The following is a 15941-nucleotide window of genomic DNA, read 5'->3' as shown; positions in this document are numbered from 1 at the left end:
AATTAATTATAAAAACATCTATTCAAACTGCTTTCTTGTGGGTATGCACACTGTAGCAAAACTTACTCGATCACTCGGAGCCACAAAATAATCATAATGAAGCACTTTATTTAAACTGTAAAAACAAAGATGGAATTAATGCAATATTAGCTTCAGCGTTTTTTTCTTCACATATGGAGTTCATCAAACAAATGACCCTGCTTTCATGTACACATATAAATCCTTTCATAACCTCATTTCCTTTTGATTAATAAATGTCATAACTTTTATAATAACCTACTCGAAACCAGCAAACAAAAATAATTCAAATACAAATTGTTTCAACCTATAGATACAAGGATATTATAAAAGTTTTTTTTTATATATTTTCTCTATTTTGATATATGTTTGTGATATTGGTTTTATGTAATAGTGTGATATTAGTAGAATTGTTTTAAACATTTTACATTTGATTTTCAGTTAGATGAATAATTATATTAAACGGTTATTATGTTTATTAATTATTTGTGGCTCTGAGTGGTCATGGAGGTTCCGCCAAAGTTCAAACATACATTTTGTTTTGAGTATTTATACTTTTGCCAATCTTTTCTTCTCATTCTTGTTGGTTGTATGTCATGAACATCACCATGCAGACATTCTCTAGATTCCCTGCAACAAATCATTTCAGAAATGTAATCAACAAGAGAAAAGAAGCAAATGAAAAAAATAAAAAAATAAGGGCATGTGTGCTATAGGTACAAATCTGCTGAACAGTGTTTATTTCAATGTATCTTTGATGTAGGAAAGTGTTTTGCTACTTTGCAGACGTCACATTATACAAGTTTTAATGTTCTGTGTCACTTTCTGAGCTATTTGTTGTTAGACACAAGAATAAGCTGTCCAGAATGTTTAACAAAATATGGGTCTAAAAACAGTGGGCCAGATTCAATAAAGCCTACACTAAGTGTAGACGATATGTATTCAATAAAATTCTTATCACATTTTTTGTGCTTAGTGTACATATAGTCTATTTTTTGGTAACCTTTATGAATCCTATGAATCCCTGTAAATATTTAAAACTGCAAGAATATCAGTAGGAAAACTAAAATCAGGAAGAAGAAGGTGTGCATTACGTCTGTGTTGTCTGTCACTCAGAACACTATACACTTAGCAAACGGTATATCAATGGCCATAAAACGCAGACTTCAAATGTTCATTAAGTGTGATACATTCTGTTGTTTGTGTATTTTTTATGCATCAAACTTCAAGCCACAGTTGCATAGCCTCAATACTTTTCAAAGGTTTTAAACAACATATTCTACATTGCCACTACTATCTCTAACAACAATTGTAGCATAAGTAATGTATCACCCTCACTTTTATAAACTAATAATGTCTCTGCAAACCATCAATACAGGGCTGTTCAATTACACACCATCCACCAATATCCTTTCACCTGCATCCACTTCTGCACTCCAGCTGGTATCCCTACTTCTGTTTCAGAGAAATCTCATCACTATATAGCACCCAAACCCCAGCCTTCCTACAATGTGTACTAAATAACTTTCTAAATCACTTGCTCACATATTCAGTTCTCAATCATTACAGGTGATGTACCCGCCCAGTTCAAACACTCTCATTATATCCATTCACAAGTCTATACTTCTTGTCCACATGACTACTGTCCTATAATATCCCCTGCCCAGTCAAAACTTTTTAAAAAAAACTCATGTATCACTATAGCAAATATAGCATCCTCACAGACCCACAGCAGGCTATAAAACTGTAATGGTAATTTATACTTTCAAAGACTGAATCTTCTCGGCTATGTAAACGTGGTAGCTAACAGGGGTAGTCTTCATCGATCTATGCAGATCCTTTAAAAGTGTAGACCAATTCCTTGACTGATCCATGTAGTTCCTTTAAAAGTGTAGAGCAAGTCATTGTTTTTCACAAGTTAAGTGCTCTAGGCTTTGAAGATAACATTGTACTCTGGTTTAGGAATTACTTCACTAACAGAACCACTGTAGTTCAAGCTGGTGCTTTACAACCTGATGGGGCTCTGCTCGAGTCCCGCAGTGGACCATTTTCAGGCCTATGTTATTGTCTGCCTCTCTTTATTAATGACATTTCCACTTCTATCCCTTCAGGCAAAATAGCACTTTATACAATCATCATCATTATCATCTGCAAAATGTGTCCTTTCTTTTCCTCCTCAGTCCAATATGCCCTTCAAAAGGGCTTCAGATCTGTTCTTATGTTTCTTACCCAAAATAAACTTATCTTAATATCAATAAAATGTGCTTTGGCTCCCAACAGAAAAATAAACCTGCTCCATCCCATGACCAATACCCTGAGGAACTAATAATTAGCATAACTGAATTTACTATCTTGGCCTAATACTTGATTAAACACTGTCTTTCAGAAACCACAACAAAAGTTAATATCTATAATGAAATGTTCCATGTTAAACCACCTCAACAAAGTAAGCCAGAAAAGCTCTGGAAAATAATACACTTATCCAAAGAGTAGTCTATGCCCTAACAGTTACTACTCTTTATTCTGCATGTAAAACTTTTAAACCATAAACAGCAGTTAATGAAACATGTAAATTCATTCATTTCTCACTCCAGACCAAACACTGCATCATCCTGCGAAACACCAACTGTCTTCCAGTTGCAACCTGTTCCATACTTTTATGCATGCTTACTATTATACTAAATAGTTCTTTCTGCCCAATCCTAAGAATGACAATTCAAATAAAACCCTTCCCTCACAGTCTCAGAAGCCATGACGCCAACACTTTAGCTTTACTCCAACCCCCTTTTGGCCTTTGCTAAAGGTGGAAAATCCTTAAGTAAGATTATCCCTGTTAATTGGAATCATCACCCAGCACAACTGTGGTAACTTACTGAGTAATTGCAGTTCAGGAAGGAACTAACGGAATGCCTAAAACGTGCATAAAAGTGCACCTGCTTTATAAACAGAGGATAATTTTCACCTCCCAGCCATACTCCTCCATCTTGTTCCTACATTTACACATAAGGCATAACTCCTCAGGATTCTTGTATCATAACAGAGGGACTTCCCTCTATTATAAATATGTACATTTAATTTATAATTCAGCTTCCTGTATTAGTAGTAGCATGGTAACACCTTCTCCAATAAATTGATGAGTGCACCCAGTCCACTAATCAATAACTCTTCCTCTGCTTTATCCACTCCTTTCATAACTTGTTAATCACTCTTCAGATCTCAGGCCATACTACGTTTTCATATACTGACTCAGATTTGTCTCCTGGAGGATCTACTCTGTACAGGTGTTACTGCATTATTTATCAACCATTTTTACAGTAAATGGTTGTAGATTACTGGACAATTCAAGATTTTAGCCAATGAAAAAGTTGTGTAATCAACTGATTTAATCTTTGAAATACTGCATTTGAATATTTTGCATTTACTTTTCTGTGCCTTCTGCACACAGCTTGTGACTGAAAAGGGTTCATGGACACCCAACCAACCAGTCAAAAAGAATGTATACATACATATATCAACAATCTGGGTTTTAATAATTTTGGTAAAGGAGACGCCAAAACCAAATTGCTATTTCAGAGGTAGAATGATAATATAGACTTGCCTGATTTCCATATTTGCCAGAAAAAGTTATAACTCAGTGATTCCATGATGAACAAATATTTACACTTTTCTGTTTATTCAGGCTAATTGCAGTTTGGAAAGAAGGCAGTTTAACTGATAGCTTTCCAGAAGTACAAAAGAAATGTAAATGCTTAGAAATTTCTACACTTCATGATCTATAAGGAATGATGTTCATAAGTTCATAGATTAGTACTAGGTTAACTTCACTTGTTGCCATTTTAAGCCTAACCAATTACCTCATGTGAGAATCAAACCCTGTATCTTGTGTCTGTAAAAGTAAACACCTTAACCATTATGCCAACCTCCCACATATGCTCATAGGTGATAATAGACTACTGACCACATGGGCCATTACAAGCGTAGCCAAAACAACCCAAATGTGACCCACAAATTTGATTTACATAGGTGGCGATTCATCAAAACAGTTAGAGATTAACTCCCAGAAGTCTGTATGATACAGAGTAAAAGAGACAGGACTTTGCGATGATTAGAGTAGGACATTGTGTTTACTCCCTGTACTCATTTTGTAAGGAATCTTTGTGGACATTCTAGTTGCTGCATGTGTCAGGTCAGGTACATACCAAAGGAGGCTTTATATTCTATTATGGGCCTGATGAGGTCTGAGCACAGTTGTACAGTGAGCTCTCTGGACCTAGATGCCATGCCCTTTCTTATAAGTTGAGCAACATATAATTTATTCATTTCATTTATTATTGTTTGTTAACCGGGTTAGTCCAGCTGGGCTTCTGGCCCATTTTTTGTGGAGACTCAAGGAGAAAAGCTCCGGTACATAGTATAAAATCAGAGATTTGGAACATTACAAAATATAAAATACAGAAATTTGCAACATTACAAACTATAAAGTACAGAAATTTGTCAAATTTGCAAAAAGGCAAAATTACAGAAAGTTACCACATTAGTAATAGATAATGTGAGTATCATATGTCAATATTAGTACGTACAGGAATAACATTTTTACAATAATATATACACTGCTTTGCAATTAAGAGGGTGTCAGCTTGAGAATATGTGTAAGAAAGGCGAGAGGCTGGCATGCAAAAGAAATAATTTTTGGAAATATGTATAGAGAATGACCTATGACATTTTGTTAAATATGGCAAATAAAAGATGATTTAGGTGTGGAGTTAGTGGTGTGGGTGTTTTAGGTGGGAGCATGTGAAGGACATTCCCATTTGGAGGCAAAATGGGAAAGAAGCATGGATTTGAAGTTATGGTTTGGTATGTTACATAGTGGTGTGGGGAGAGTGCTCCACAGATTAGCTATGGTGTGGGATAGTAATAGTTGGCCAGGTGGGTGTAGGGGTTTGCATACATGTAGGAGGTTTTGGCCTTTGGATCTCAGTGTGCGGCTAGGTGTGTAGGGTGATAGAGATCTGGCAAGAGAGGGGCATTCTGTTGGTTTAAAGATGAGTCTGTGGGATGTTGTAAGTTGTAGGTATTTAAGGTGGTTGTGGAGTTCTAGCCAGTTTAGGGTGTGAAGGGAGTGGCAGTGATGGGAGGAGTTCTTAGAATTGGTTGCAAATTTGCAGATTTTGTTGTAACAAGCTTCGAGTTTGGAACGTCGGCCAAGTTGTAGGTTGGAGAATAGGGGAGCACTGTACAAAATAGAGAAGAGAAGGAAGGTAGATGCGAAAGTTTGACGGGAGGAGGGAGTAAGCAGTTATGTCTGTAGAGGAGACCGATTTTCTGGTGGGTTTTTTTGGTTGCCGGGAGGATGTGGGAATCGAATTTTAGGTTTTCATCAATGGTAATGCCAAGTAGCTTGGTACTAGGAACGATTTCTAGAGGGGAGTTATAGTGGCCTTTGATGAAAAATTGGTCCTTGTTGAATTGTGAGGTTTTGGTGGGAGTTAAAATCATTAGTTTTGTTTTGTTGGCATTTAGAGCTAGGTGATGGGATTGTATCCATGATTCTGTTTTGGAGAAGGCTATTTGGGTATTGAGTAGAAGTTTGGAGGGGCAGGAGACTGAACAGATGATGGAGGAGTCATCAGCCTATTGGATGACTGAGGCATCAGGGATGGAGTGGTGGAAGTTGTTGATGAATAAGTTAAAGAGGAGTGGGCCCAGTACTGATCCTTGAACTCCTGTGGGGTGTAGGTAAGAAAGGGGAGGTTGATTCTTTCCATTGTACAGCCTGTTGGCGCATGAAAAGGTAGTTGGAGAACCAGACTAAGGCTGAGGGAGATAGGTGCAAGTGTGAGAGCTGGGAGAGGGGTAGGGAATGGGAGATTGTGTCGAATGCCTTTGAGAGGTCAAGAAATAGAGAAGATACATATTTACCGCTATCACGTGCTAGGTTGGCTGTTTCAAGGAAGGAAAGGGGGGCTGTCATGGTGCTGTGGCCAGAGTGGAAGCCGTGCTGGGTGGAAGAGAGAAGTTTGTGCTGGGTTAGGTAGGGCATTAGCTGAGAGTGGATGGTTTTCTCCAGAAATTTAGAGAGAGGAGAGAATATAGCTATGGGTCTGAAGTTGGTAGTGTCTGTGTTCTTACCACCTTTGTGGAGAGGCATCTAAATATCCTTTGAATATCCCCCTATCTGAATAAGGAATTTCTTACTACCTTGGATGCATGTTGGTTGAAGGCTAGGCAACTAACTACATGAGTTCACAAAGCCCTCAAAAATCAGCTTTTAATGGTGTTTTATTACTGGGATGGTAGACTTCCCATAAAATACTATAATGCATTTCTTAGTACTGAGTTTTTAAACCATGACTTTGGCACCAAGCATTTGTCTGTACTAGACCTTACTGAAGGGTGTTCTCTTCTTGGGGATATTCAGTGACTGCTCGCAGTTTGCAATCAGCTGTGAACTTGGTTAGCCAAAGGCCTTTAACATTGTTTTTGACATCTAAGATGTAGATGGCAAAGAGGAGTAGGCCCAGCACAGAGCTCTGGAGGACTCCACTGATGACCAGCATCTTTGTGAAAGCAGCCTTACTGATTCTGAACTCCTGACTCCTACTAGTGAGCCAGACAGCTATTCAGCATGTTATAAAAGGGGTTTATACTGCAGTTCCATAAGTTTGCTGACAATGGCCAAGTGGCATATTGTATCAAATGTTTTAGCCAGCTCTAGGTAGGCAGTATGCACCATCTTTCCCTCATCCATTGTCTTAGTGACCTTTTCAAAGAAATCCACCAGATTCAGTAAGCATGACCTTCCTTTTACAAAGCCAAACTGGGATGGATTCAGTGTCTAGAGGTCTCCTTCATCCTTGTTGATAATTCATGATAATTGTTTCCATGGCTTTTCAAATAAGACTAGTCAGACTTTGTTTGGGGAGTCATCCACTCCTGGAAAACTATTTTATTGACAATATGCCCCTAAGAGTTGATACAGTAGTCAAGGACTTGGGGACACACAGACAGTAATTTAGCCTTTGACCATCATGTGTCTATGGTAGTGAGGAAATCATTCTATGTTGTACAACTTATACACAAAAGTATGGCATCTAGGTCCATAGTAGTCATTGTTCCACTGTATTCATCATTCATCAAACATATCAGAGTACAATGTCCCCTTTAGTACGTACCTAACCAGGCATAACCAACATCTGGAACATCCACAGAGGTTCCTCACAAAAAGAATACAGGGTGCAAGTACCATGTCCTATGCAGACTGTCTCAAGGCTCTATCCCTGTATTCTGATTCCTACCAGCTGTTGAAGAGAGATATATACCTGGCATACAAAGCATTGTCAGACCCCACTCAGTGGACCTCCAGCATATCCACAAATCAAACAGCACCAGAATTACCCATTCTAAAGACTTAAACTTTCCCTGTGACATAAATAGGACCTGCTGGAGAGAGAGAGGTGTTTATCCCAGCGACTACTCCATCTCTGGAACAGGCTTCCCCATTCATGTAAAACAGAGTTCCTCCCTAACCCAATTCAAGTGTAACTTGGACAGTTGGATGGGGAACAGGAAATTTGTCTCTGGCTTGGGACCTATGTCTTTAATGGACACAGGCAGCCTGTAAATGGTTCAACTCCCAAGCTCTTGCTTGTAAATGATTCACCTCCCAAGCCCCTGCTTACACTTATCACCAGAACTTGTCAGAGATTTGGGATGCATGGCTAGGCTTAAAAAGGCCCTTGTGGTTGTAAGCCTAATAAACACCTATGAACCTATAATGGGTCTGTAGTTTCCAGGATCGACAGAAGGTCCTCCGTTATGAAGGGGGATGACTGTCACATTCCTCCATTCACATGGTACAAAGCCTCTTTTAAGACTATTGTTAAATAATGATGTCTAGTGTCCTGATAAGTCATATTTCAGATTATCCAGGAGGCATCCTTAGATGTCAATGGGGCCCACTGAGGTAGGGTTATTGGCTTAAAAAGTGCAGTCAGTACATGTTCCCTTGTTATAGCTGGAGGGGTTATGTTTAACAGTATTTGCCAGGGGATGGTTGGGGGTGACAGGAGGCTAAATTTGGAATTGAATTTGCCTGCTACGAGGTTCACTGTATCAGCTGGTCAAAGAGCAAAGGGACCGATGATCTTAAAGAAAAAGTGTTTTCCACCAATCAGTTGTAGAAGTTTCAAAGTATTTTATTGGATGAACTTGTTCTGCATTAACTAGATAGCAGAAAAGGGAAGTGTTATGAGTTTTAACAAGATCTTTGAACAATGAAATAAGCTGTAAGCCCTTCAAGTTCTCTATAATTCTATCGTAATTTATTATTTTAATATTTTAAGTGAATATTTTTAACTTAAAATAAGAAGTCAGTCATTTTAACTAGTCTTATAACGTAGATAGTTATTTTAGAAAAAGATAAGGTGAAAGGAATAATTACTGTTATAGGTTGTTCAGAGAATAATGGACCAATACGGCCTATGAGGTGCCTTGGTTTTACACCAATGAGTGGGGCATGTTTTGAAGTAGCTTATTGGGGGAAGAGTTTCTGTGTTCACCAATTAATAAAGAAGGGGAGTGTTTTGAATACTAATAAGCTATGGGTCCAAATCGTTTTAGGAAGAAAGCCTAATGGACTTGAACTGATATCTGGTATTCTCCACTGGTTGATAGGTTTGTGTTTTTGTGAATCATGAAGAATTTTATAATTGTGTTAACCAATCACATCTTATTGTTCAGTATTTAGATGATTAAATGGAAAACTAATTTTATCTGAAGAAGTTGGTAATTTAACGGATGAAAGTGGTTATCGTCATTTTTTATGTGATTTATATTAAAGACTACAGTTCTACCTTCTGTTCTCTGTGCCATGTGTTGACATTTTAGATTAATATGTGGCTCAGTGCTAGACTCGTACCAGACTGAGACACAGTCTAAATGTTCCATAATGTCCCTCTTCATATAGCTCAGGGAGGTATATCTCAGGTTATTTATACCTACGTGGACTATGATGGAATCATACTAGTACCTGTGGTGTAATGGCTTGCGTGTGTGCAAGAGTTGGTGGATTCGGGCTCCTGATAACCAACTAACAGTTATCTTCTCTTTGTTTACTTGATTAGAAGGGCATCAGTCTATCTTACAATGCAGTCCCCTATGACAACAGCCCTGGGGAGTCTGCTTGCCTTAGGGGCTTAGTGTTTGGAGCTCCACTGAGAATGACAGTAGGTATGGTGTTAGGTGTTGTTTTTTCCGAGTGCTTCTGGGCTTGCTGAGACATAGTTTTGACAACGGATGGTCAAGGCGATCACTGTTGGTTAGAAAGATTGTTTTTAAGTGCCTCCGCATACTTTGGTCTAAGTGTGTATTGTGTGCTATGTGATGTGGGTGCTGTGTGCATAGTTTTGACAACCTGATCTGTACTTTTATTCAAGTGCTTAACCTTTGGTGTCATTGTGTAAGTACACCTTTCTCATACTCGGTCTGCTTCTTTAAGGATTAAGTGGTTGTCAGTAAACATGGGACAATGGCCACCTTGTCTCAACATGCCCATATCCACCAAAGGATTTGCCTCTAATACTCAAATGGCCATATCATCGACTTTCATTTTTGTGAGATGAAAACTGTGAAAACATAATATCCAAATGGCAAATTTTTCCCAGGGCAAGTAAACATTTGCCCAACATGCCCTTTTTTACACTGTAGTGTGATCCCAGAGTTGGTATATATAGTTAGGAGGGTGGGGGTTATAGCCCCTCCAACCTAGGTGAGTTTTATTTACTCTGGTGTATGTTTTGTTGAAGTTTGGGCACGTGTTGGGAAAAATTCTCTGTGCAGGTATTTCATTTTCACAATTTTCTTCTGGCGAAAGTGAAATTCGATGACATGGCTTTTCGAGTGCTAGAAGTAGAATCCCACCAAGCTGGTTGCAGAGAAGTTAGGAAAATGCATATCAATACTGTCCAGTCCTTCGATTTTAGAGCTACAAAGCAGTAGTGTATTGGGGTTAGAAGGCTAATAAGGGTGAGTTATTGGAGTAGATTATGCTACACAGTACTAATTCTACTAACTTTAATGTTTACATAATATTGAATTCTAGTAAATCCATAGGTTTTGCTACTTGACACCCAACTGGCTGCTTTAAACTTGGCAGCACACGAGGTATTTGTGCTTTATCGCTGCTTTTCAGGGTACAGTTTTATGGACCTTCTTACAGAGAAAATTTGCTTTCAATGTGTTTGCTGCTGTAAAAGGCACTGCTAACCCACACAAATGCCGAAAATTTACAGCAGCACAGAAAAAAAAAACTAACCAATGAGTCTTCTAAAATTACTGCACTAGGAGTCCTTTTATGTATTTCCCAATTCATGTAGACCTTCTGCTGCATGTTGAATAAACTCAGTCCTCCTAATGTAAAAGCACAGTAGAACAGGTCAACAACTGCAATGCTACCACAAACCATTTAAATAACTATATGGAAACCCCTTGCTGAAGGCAATTTCAAGATAGTCTTACAGCAGTAACTGTGAGAGTAAGAGCATTTTTTTTACAAAAAATCTGTGAAATGTACACTCAAAAGCTGAAAATAGCAGAAGTGTAATTTAGCAATCAAAGAAACTTAACTGGTATGGATGGCAATGGATAAAAGTAAAACACTTCTGGAATGCAGGCTAGGACTCCAAGCTTTGCTGAGCTCATGGAAAATTAGTAGGAGACAATATGTAGTAAAGGAGATTTACTCAAGTGTAATGCTGATTCTATGGATCTATAGAAAACAATGGGTGGAAAGAGTACATACATAGCTTATGCAACAGTGAAATAACAATGAAAAGGGGGAGGGAGGAACTTTGGACATCAGATTATCATAAGGGGTGGAGTCCATAGACACAACCTTATAAAGCACCAGCAGCAGCAAAATGGTTGACTAGAACAAGCAGGCTAGCTAGAGAGGCATCCAGTTAGAGAATGGCAGTATTGGAACTCTTTCAGAAACTTTAGCTTAATGTGTTGATGGGGGATGGGGAGACACAGAATGCAACTTTAAGTGGTAAAAGATAGGCAGAATATAAAAGCACTGAAGCAGAAACTGGGGCAGAGACAATTCTCTCACTATTGACCTTCGACTACAGTTTAAGGCACGAAACTATTCAGAATTTACCAGTAACACTGTTTATAGAAAAATGCAATAATAAATTACTTAACTTTCAAAATCTGGCAGTAGTACACAGTTCTGCTACAACTTAGATTTAAGCTACAAAACTATGATCTAACAGGTTTTAAAATATGAACGGATTGCTTTTAAAAGTAGCAGAAGTGCAGAATAATGAAGAAACACAATCTTCCCACAACTGCTAATTAAAAGGAAAGACTAACATCCCAGAACTGACTAAAAAATGCAAACAGATGGAACAAAGCAGAGAAGTACAAAGTATTATTACAACACAGGTCACTATAAGTGCAACACACATATTTAATAAGAACTGAAATAATTAAAATAATGTTTTTCTTTTGGCTTTTCCTGGTTAGGGGTCGCCACAGCAGAACTCCGGTCCGCTAATGATTGGCAGTTGATTTTTATGGTGCTGAGGTGCCAGCCCGACGCCCAACCTTCAACAAAGGCATGCCCATTCGCGCATGTCTTTTGAATGCCACTCGACCGCGGGGAGAACATGCAGACTCCACACAGAAGGTGCTCCAGCCGAGAATCGAATGGGAGAACCTCTTGCTGTGAGGCGACAACGCTACTGCTGCACCAAATAATTAAAATAATATTATGTATAATGTAATGGTGGAAGAAAGGACAAAATTATGTCTAAAAGAAGATATACCTTAGCAGGAGATTGTTGCATTGCTTGTGGATAGTTGTATGCACTTGTTATGTTACATATTTCCTAACAGTCAACTACTTTGCTGTCATGTGTCACAGACATGCAGCAAGATTCACACAGCTGACCATGCCACGTGTTCAAATGGTCAAAACTGCCTGTTCACAATTCAGAAAGATGAATGTAAAGGAGCCACTGAAGGACTGTGTGTTGCCACACCATGGATACACATGATATGCTGAACATATTTCAGACAGTATAGTGACAGAAGTATTACCCCATCTACAATTCACAGAGTGGTGTTGAGGTACCACCACCAAGTGCATTATAATAATGTCTATAACACCTATCATCACAGCAGAAGGCACTGTGGAAGTCACATCTGAGTACAGCAAAAAGCAGTGGTCACAAACTGGTCCAGAGAGTCCATCAAAGTAGAGAAACATGGACATTTCTGGAAACTAGTAAGCCACAGTAACCTTTATTCCACTCTCCCACATTTGAAAGGATATAAGCTGAAAAAGCAAAGTACCAAGGAGTGTGACGTCTGGCTAACATCACAAGCAAATCAAGACCTAAGGCAGTGCAGTACAATGAAGGCAGTGTGGAAATGTTTATCTTCATTCATGGATAATTTATTTTATTTATTGAGACAAGTGACCCTATTCATGGATGATCTGGGAGCACATTCTGGGTACGTGACTTGCTCAGTTACACTGTAGGCAAATGGCAGTTGATAGAATTAAGCCCCATTTGACAAGAAGCAGCTTATTAAATCAGAACCTTAATACCCTGTGCTGTCAGGCAATTAATAAATGATATGATCCCAAAAACATTTATAAATTATGGCCATTATCTCTACAGCCCATCCATGTGAAGGCCTACACCAAATGCACCATCAGCAAAATGGAAAACATATGTGTCAAATGTACAATTACTTCAAGGTGCTGACCTGTGCTTTGACATTTAACAATTCCCAAGACTTTGGACAACCCAGCTATACCTCGGAGAGGCCATGGATCTGTATTCATGCAGAGGAACTGTAGCCGTATCACAAGTTCTTTTGTAACTTTAGTGCACGGTTGCTGTTTGGGATAGTGGTTTTTACACGTCTGAGCCTTGTAAACAGTCTGGTTGCAGACTGCTCTCCTGCCTTCCTCATTCTTCCCAGAATTCATGTTATATAGTAGCATTAGCACTATAGTTTGGGGCTAACAATATGTAGATCTCCAATGTTACAAAAGTATCTGGCACCATGGCACCTTGGAATATTATCCAACGGGTGCCTACCACCATATCATGGCTGACAAACAGTCGTATAACCATACCATGCTGCCACACTGTGGCCATCCATCCTTTGGCATACAAATTAATCAGGTCTTTTAGAAAGGATGAAATCTAAACAAGTAAATTCTCAGACAATAAATGATGTGTATCTGATTAGAGTCAATGGAAAAATGACCATTAATTTACATTAAGTGAAATAAACATATAAGGAATAAGATATCCTTCAACTAATCTCTAAAGGGCAGGTGTTATTTATAAAACAGCGGATTTGGTTAACTAAACACAACAGATAAATCCTCACTGGGGAATGGATATATTTGTCTATTTGTGTGTGCAACAATCATTTGTTAGGCAGGATCAGCAATGAACCAGTCCACAAGGAAGTGTATGTGTGTAACTATATATCTATATATATATATATATATATATATATATATATATATATATGGGTTCCGTTCAGAAGCTCGAAATACTGAAATCTCGAATTTCAGTATTTCGAGCCCAAGAAGCCGAATCCACATAATAGCGAAAGTTTAGAAGCACAAAATTCAAAACCTTGAATACCAGAGGTTTTGAATTTTGCGCTTCTAAAGTTCCGCTATGGTTATGTATTCAGGTAAGTGTGTGTGTGTGTGTGTGTGTGTGTGTGTGTGTGTGTGTGTGTGTGTGTGTGTGTGTGTGTGTGTGTGTGTGTTAAGGGGATTAGGTAGGGGCTGTGGTGTGTGTCAGTGTATTTTGTTGCTGTGATGTGTGTGTGTGAAGAGAAAGTAGCTTGTGTGGTGGTTTGTGTGTGTTTGTATGTGGTGCAACCTCAGAGTGAGAATATTTAAGTGGGGGGGTACAGGGAGGTTTGCCCCCCTGCTTTCATGTAGTAGAGTGATTGTGTGTGTTTGTGTGGTGGATGGTGTGTGTGTGTGTGTGTGTGTGTGTGTGTGTGTGTGTGTGTGTGTGTAGTAAAACTGCGAAATTCAAAACTTCCGATATTCGAGGTTTTGAATTTCACAGTTTTTAGTTTTCGTTGTTTTGTGGATTCCACTTCTTGGGCTTGAGATAATGAAATTCGAGATTTCAGTATTTCAAGCTTCTGAAGTGAATCCATATATATATATATATATATATATATATATATATATATATATATATATAAATATATGTGTGTGTGTGTGTGTGTGTGTATTAGAAGGAAAAAAAGCAACATGTTTTTTAAACAACCCTTTGACCCAATGATGGCCTGAATGAAAACAGTTAAATAAAGAAAATTTTTTTTTCATTTCCTACATTATTTCAGCATAATTTAACTGACCAAGTTCACACTGTAATAACTGCAGCGGAGATAACAGAGCTGAATTTGTCAGTCAGCAAATTCATTATGTCTCTCCGTTCAGTAAAGGTCACATCACTGACCACCAGGTCGGCACACTAGTGTGTGCTGCCTTTGAGGTTTTGGACATAGCTGCAGAAGGGATCTATATTATAACCGCGAAACCTCACATATGCAAATATGGAAACATCAACATATATTGAGTGAACTGCGAAAACACTGAACATCCTGAACCATGAAATTCAAAATGTCGAATCAGCATAGTTGGCCAACCCCACCGCTCGCTACGTACTACCTACCCAAACAAAATAAATAATCCATATACATACATACACTTAACAAAACCCTACTTCTAACCCTAAACTAAAGCTTACATATATTACTATGTATGCACTTACCTTAACCCGCATCCTAACCCTAAGGTCCATAACTATTACACACTTACCTTAAGGAGCTATACCACAGAAGGGCCAACTATGATGATTCAACATTTCAAATTTCTCACTTCAGGATGTTCTGTGTTTTCGCGGTTCACTCAATATGTGTCGATGTTTCCATATTCGCACAACTGCGGTTTCATGGTTGTAATAGGTAACCCTGCAGAAGGTCTTGTGGCTGTCTTTAGACTGTGAGGTTATCCTGGTCTCATAACTAGACTTGCCTGTCTTGATTAATGCTCTTCATTTCCTGTTCAGTTTAATTAGAGAGCTTCTGTCATTGTGGGAGCTGCTCTTCCTGATTTTAGCCATAATTTCTTTCCTTTTGTTTTATACCTTATTAAGGTTATGAATCTTTTGTTTTTAGAGTTTCTTTTGGGCCTACTTCTAGTAGGCACAACAACCTCTATATAACCATTTGCATGGCTGTTCAGGGTCTCTGTGAAAAATTCAGCACAAGTTTATTGTGAACTCTTGGTTGGGAAGGGCACTGAATTTTGACAAACTCTCTCTTAATAGGATGATGTTTGCTTTGAAATACTTCCTAACTGTTACAGGGTTTGCAGAGTTGATTTTTGTTTTGAAGGAGACAGCTTTTTCGTCCAACTTCACCAGTGAGAACATGGCATGGGGGGGGGAGCAACACTCCTATATTGGTGAGTACCAGGTCCTGTATGTTTGAATCTCTGGTGGGAGTGTACACTATCTAGTGAAGGGAATTTGTGTTAATAAAGTCCAGGAATTGTGCCTGAGAGTATGAGGCAGTGTATGTTTCCCAGTCTATAGAGGAGTAGTTAAAGTTTTCCATGATTTAATAGTGAGTGCCACCAGTAGGTCTGGGTATGAGCTATTGGATTCTAGGGATGTAGAGGGGGACCTATAGCTTGCTAGGATATGGTATGCGACTTTGTCTATGGTGGTTTGTACCTGGATAAATTCCAGTGCATTGTCCTGCTTAAGTAATGCAGAGTTATGCTTGCTGTTAATATAGCTTGAATCTCCTCCATCTTTTGTCCCTGTCTCTGCAGCTGATGGTCTAAATGTGCAGAA

The 15941-nt window shown here is 38.6% G+C and overlaps 1 protein-coding gene across 2 annotated transcripts in view; it reads right to left on the bottom strand.

The window, feature by feature from the left end:
• The window catches only part of GALNT17 (polypeptide N-acetylgalactosaminyltransferase 17), a 1233091-nt gene that overhangs the window by 816202 nt on the left and 400948 nt on the right, over positions 1–15941 (bottom strand). The gene's annotated exons all lie outside the window — the stretch shown is intronic.

Source organism: Protopterus annectens, chromosome 13.part0 (assembly GCF_019279795.1).
Source record: "Protopterus annectens isolate FY-2018-M chromosome 13.part0, PAN1.0, whole genome shotgun sequence".
In the NCBI taxonomy this organism is placed as follows: Eukaryota; Metazoa; Chordata; order Ceratodontiformes; family Protopteridae; genus Protopterus; species Protopterus annectens.
The sequence above is the reverse complement of the archived record's forward strand: the minus strand, read 5'-3'. Positions and strand labels throughout refer to the sequence as shown.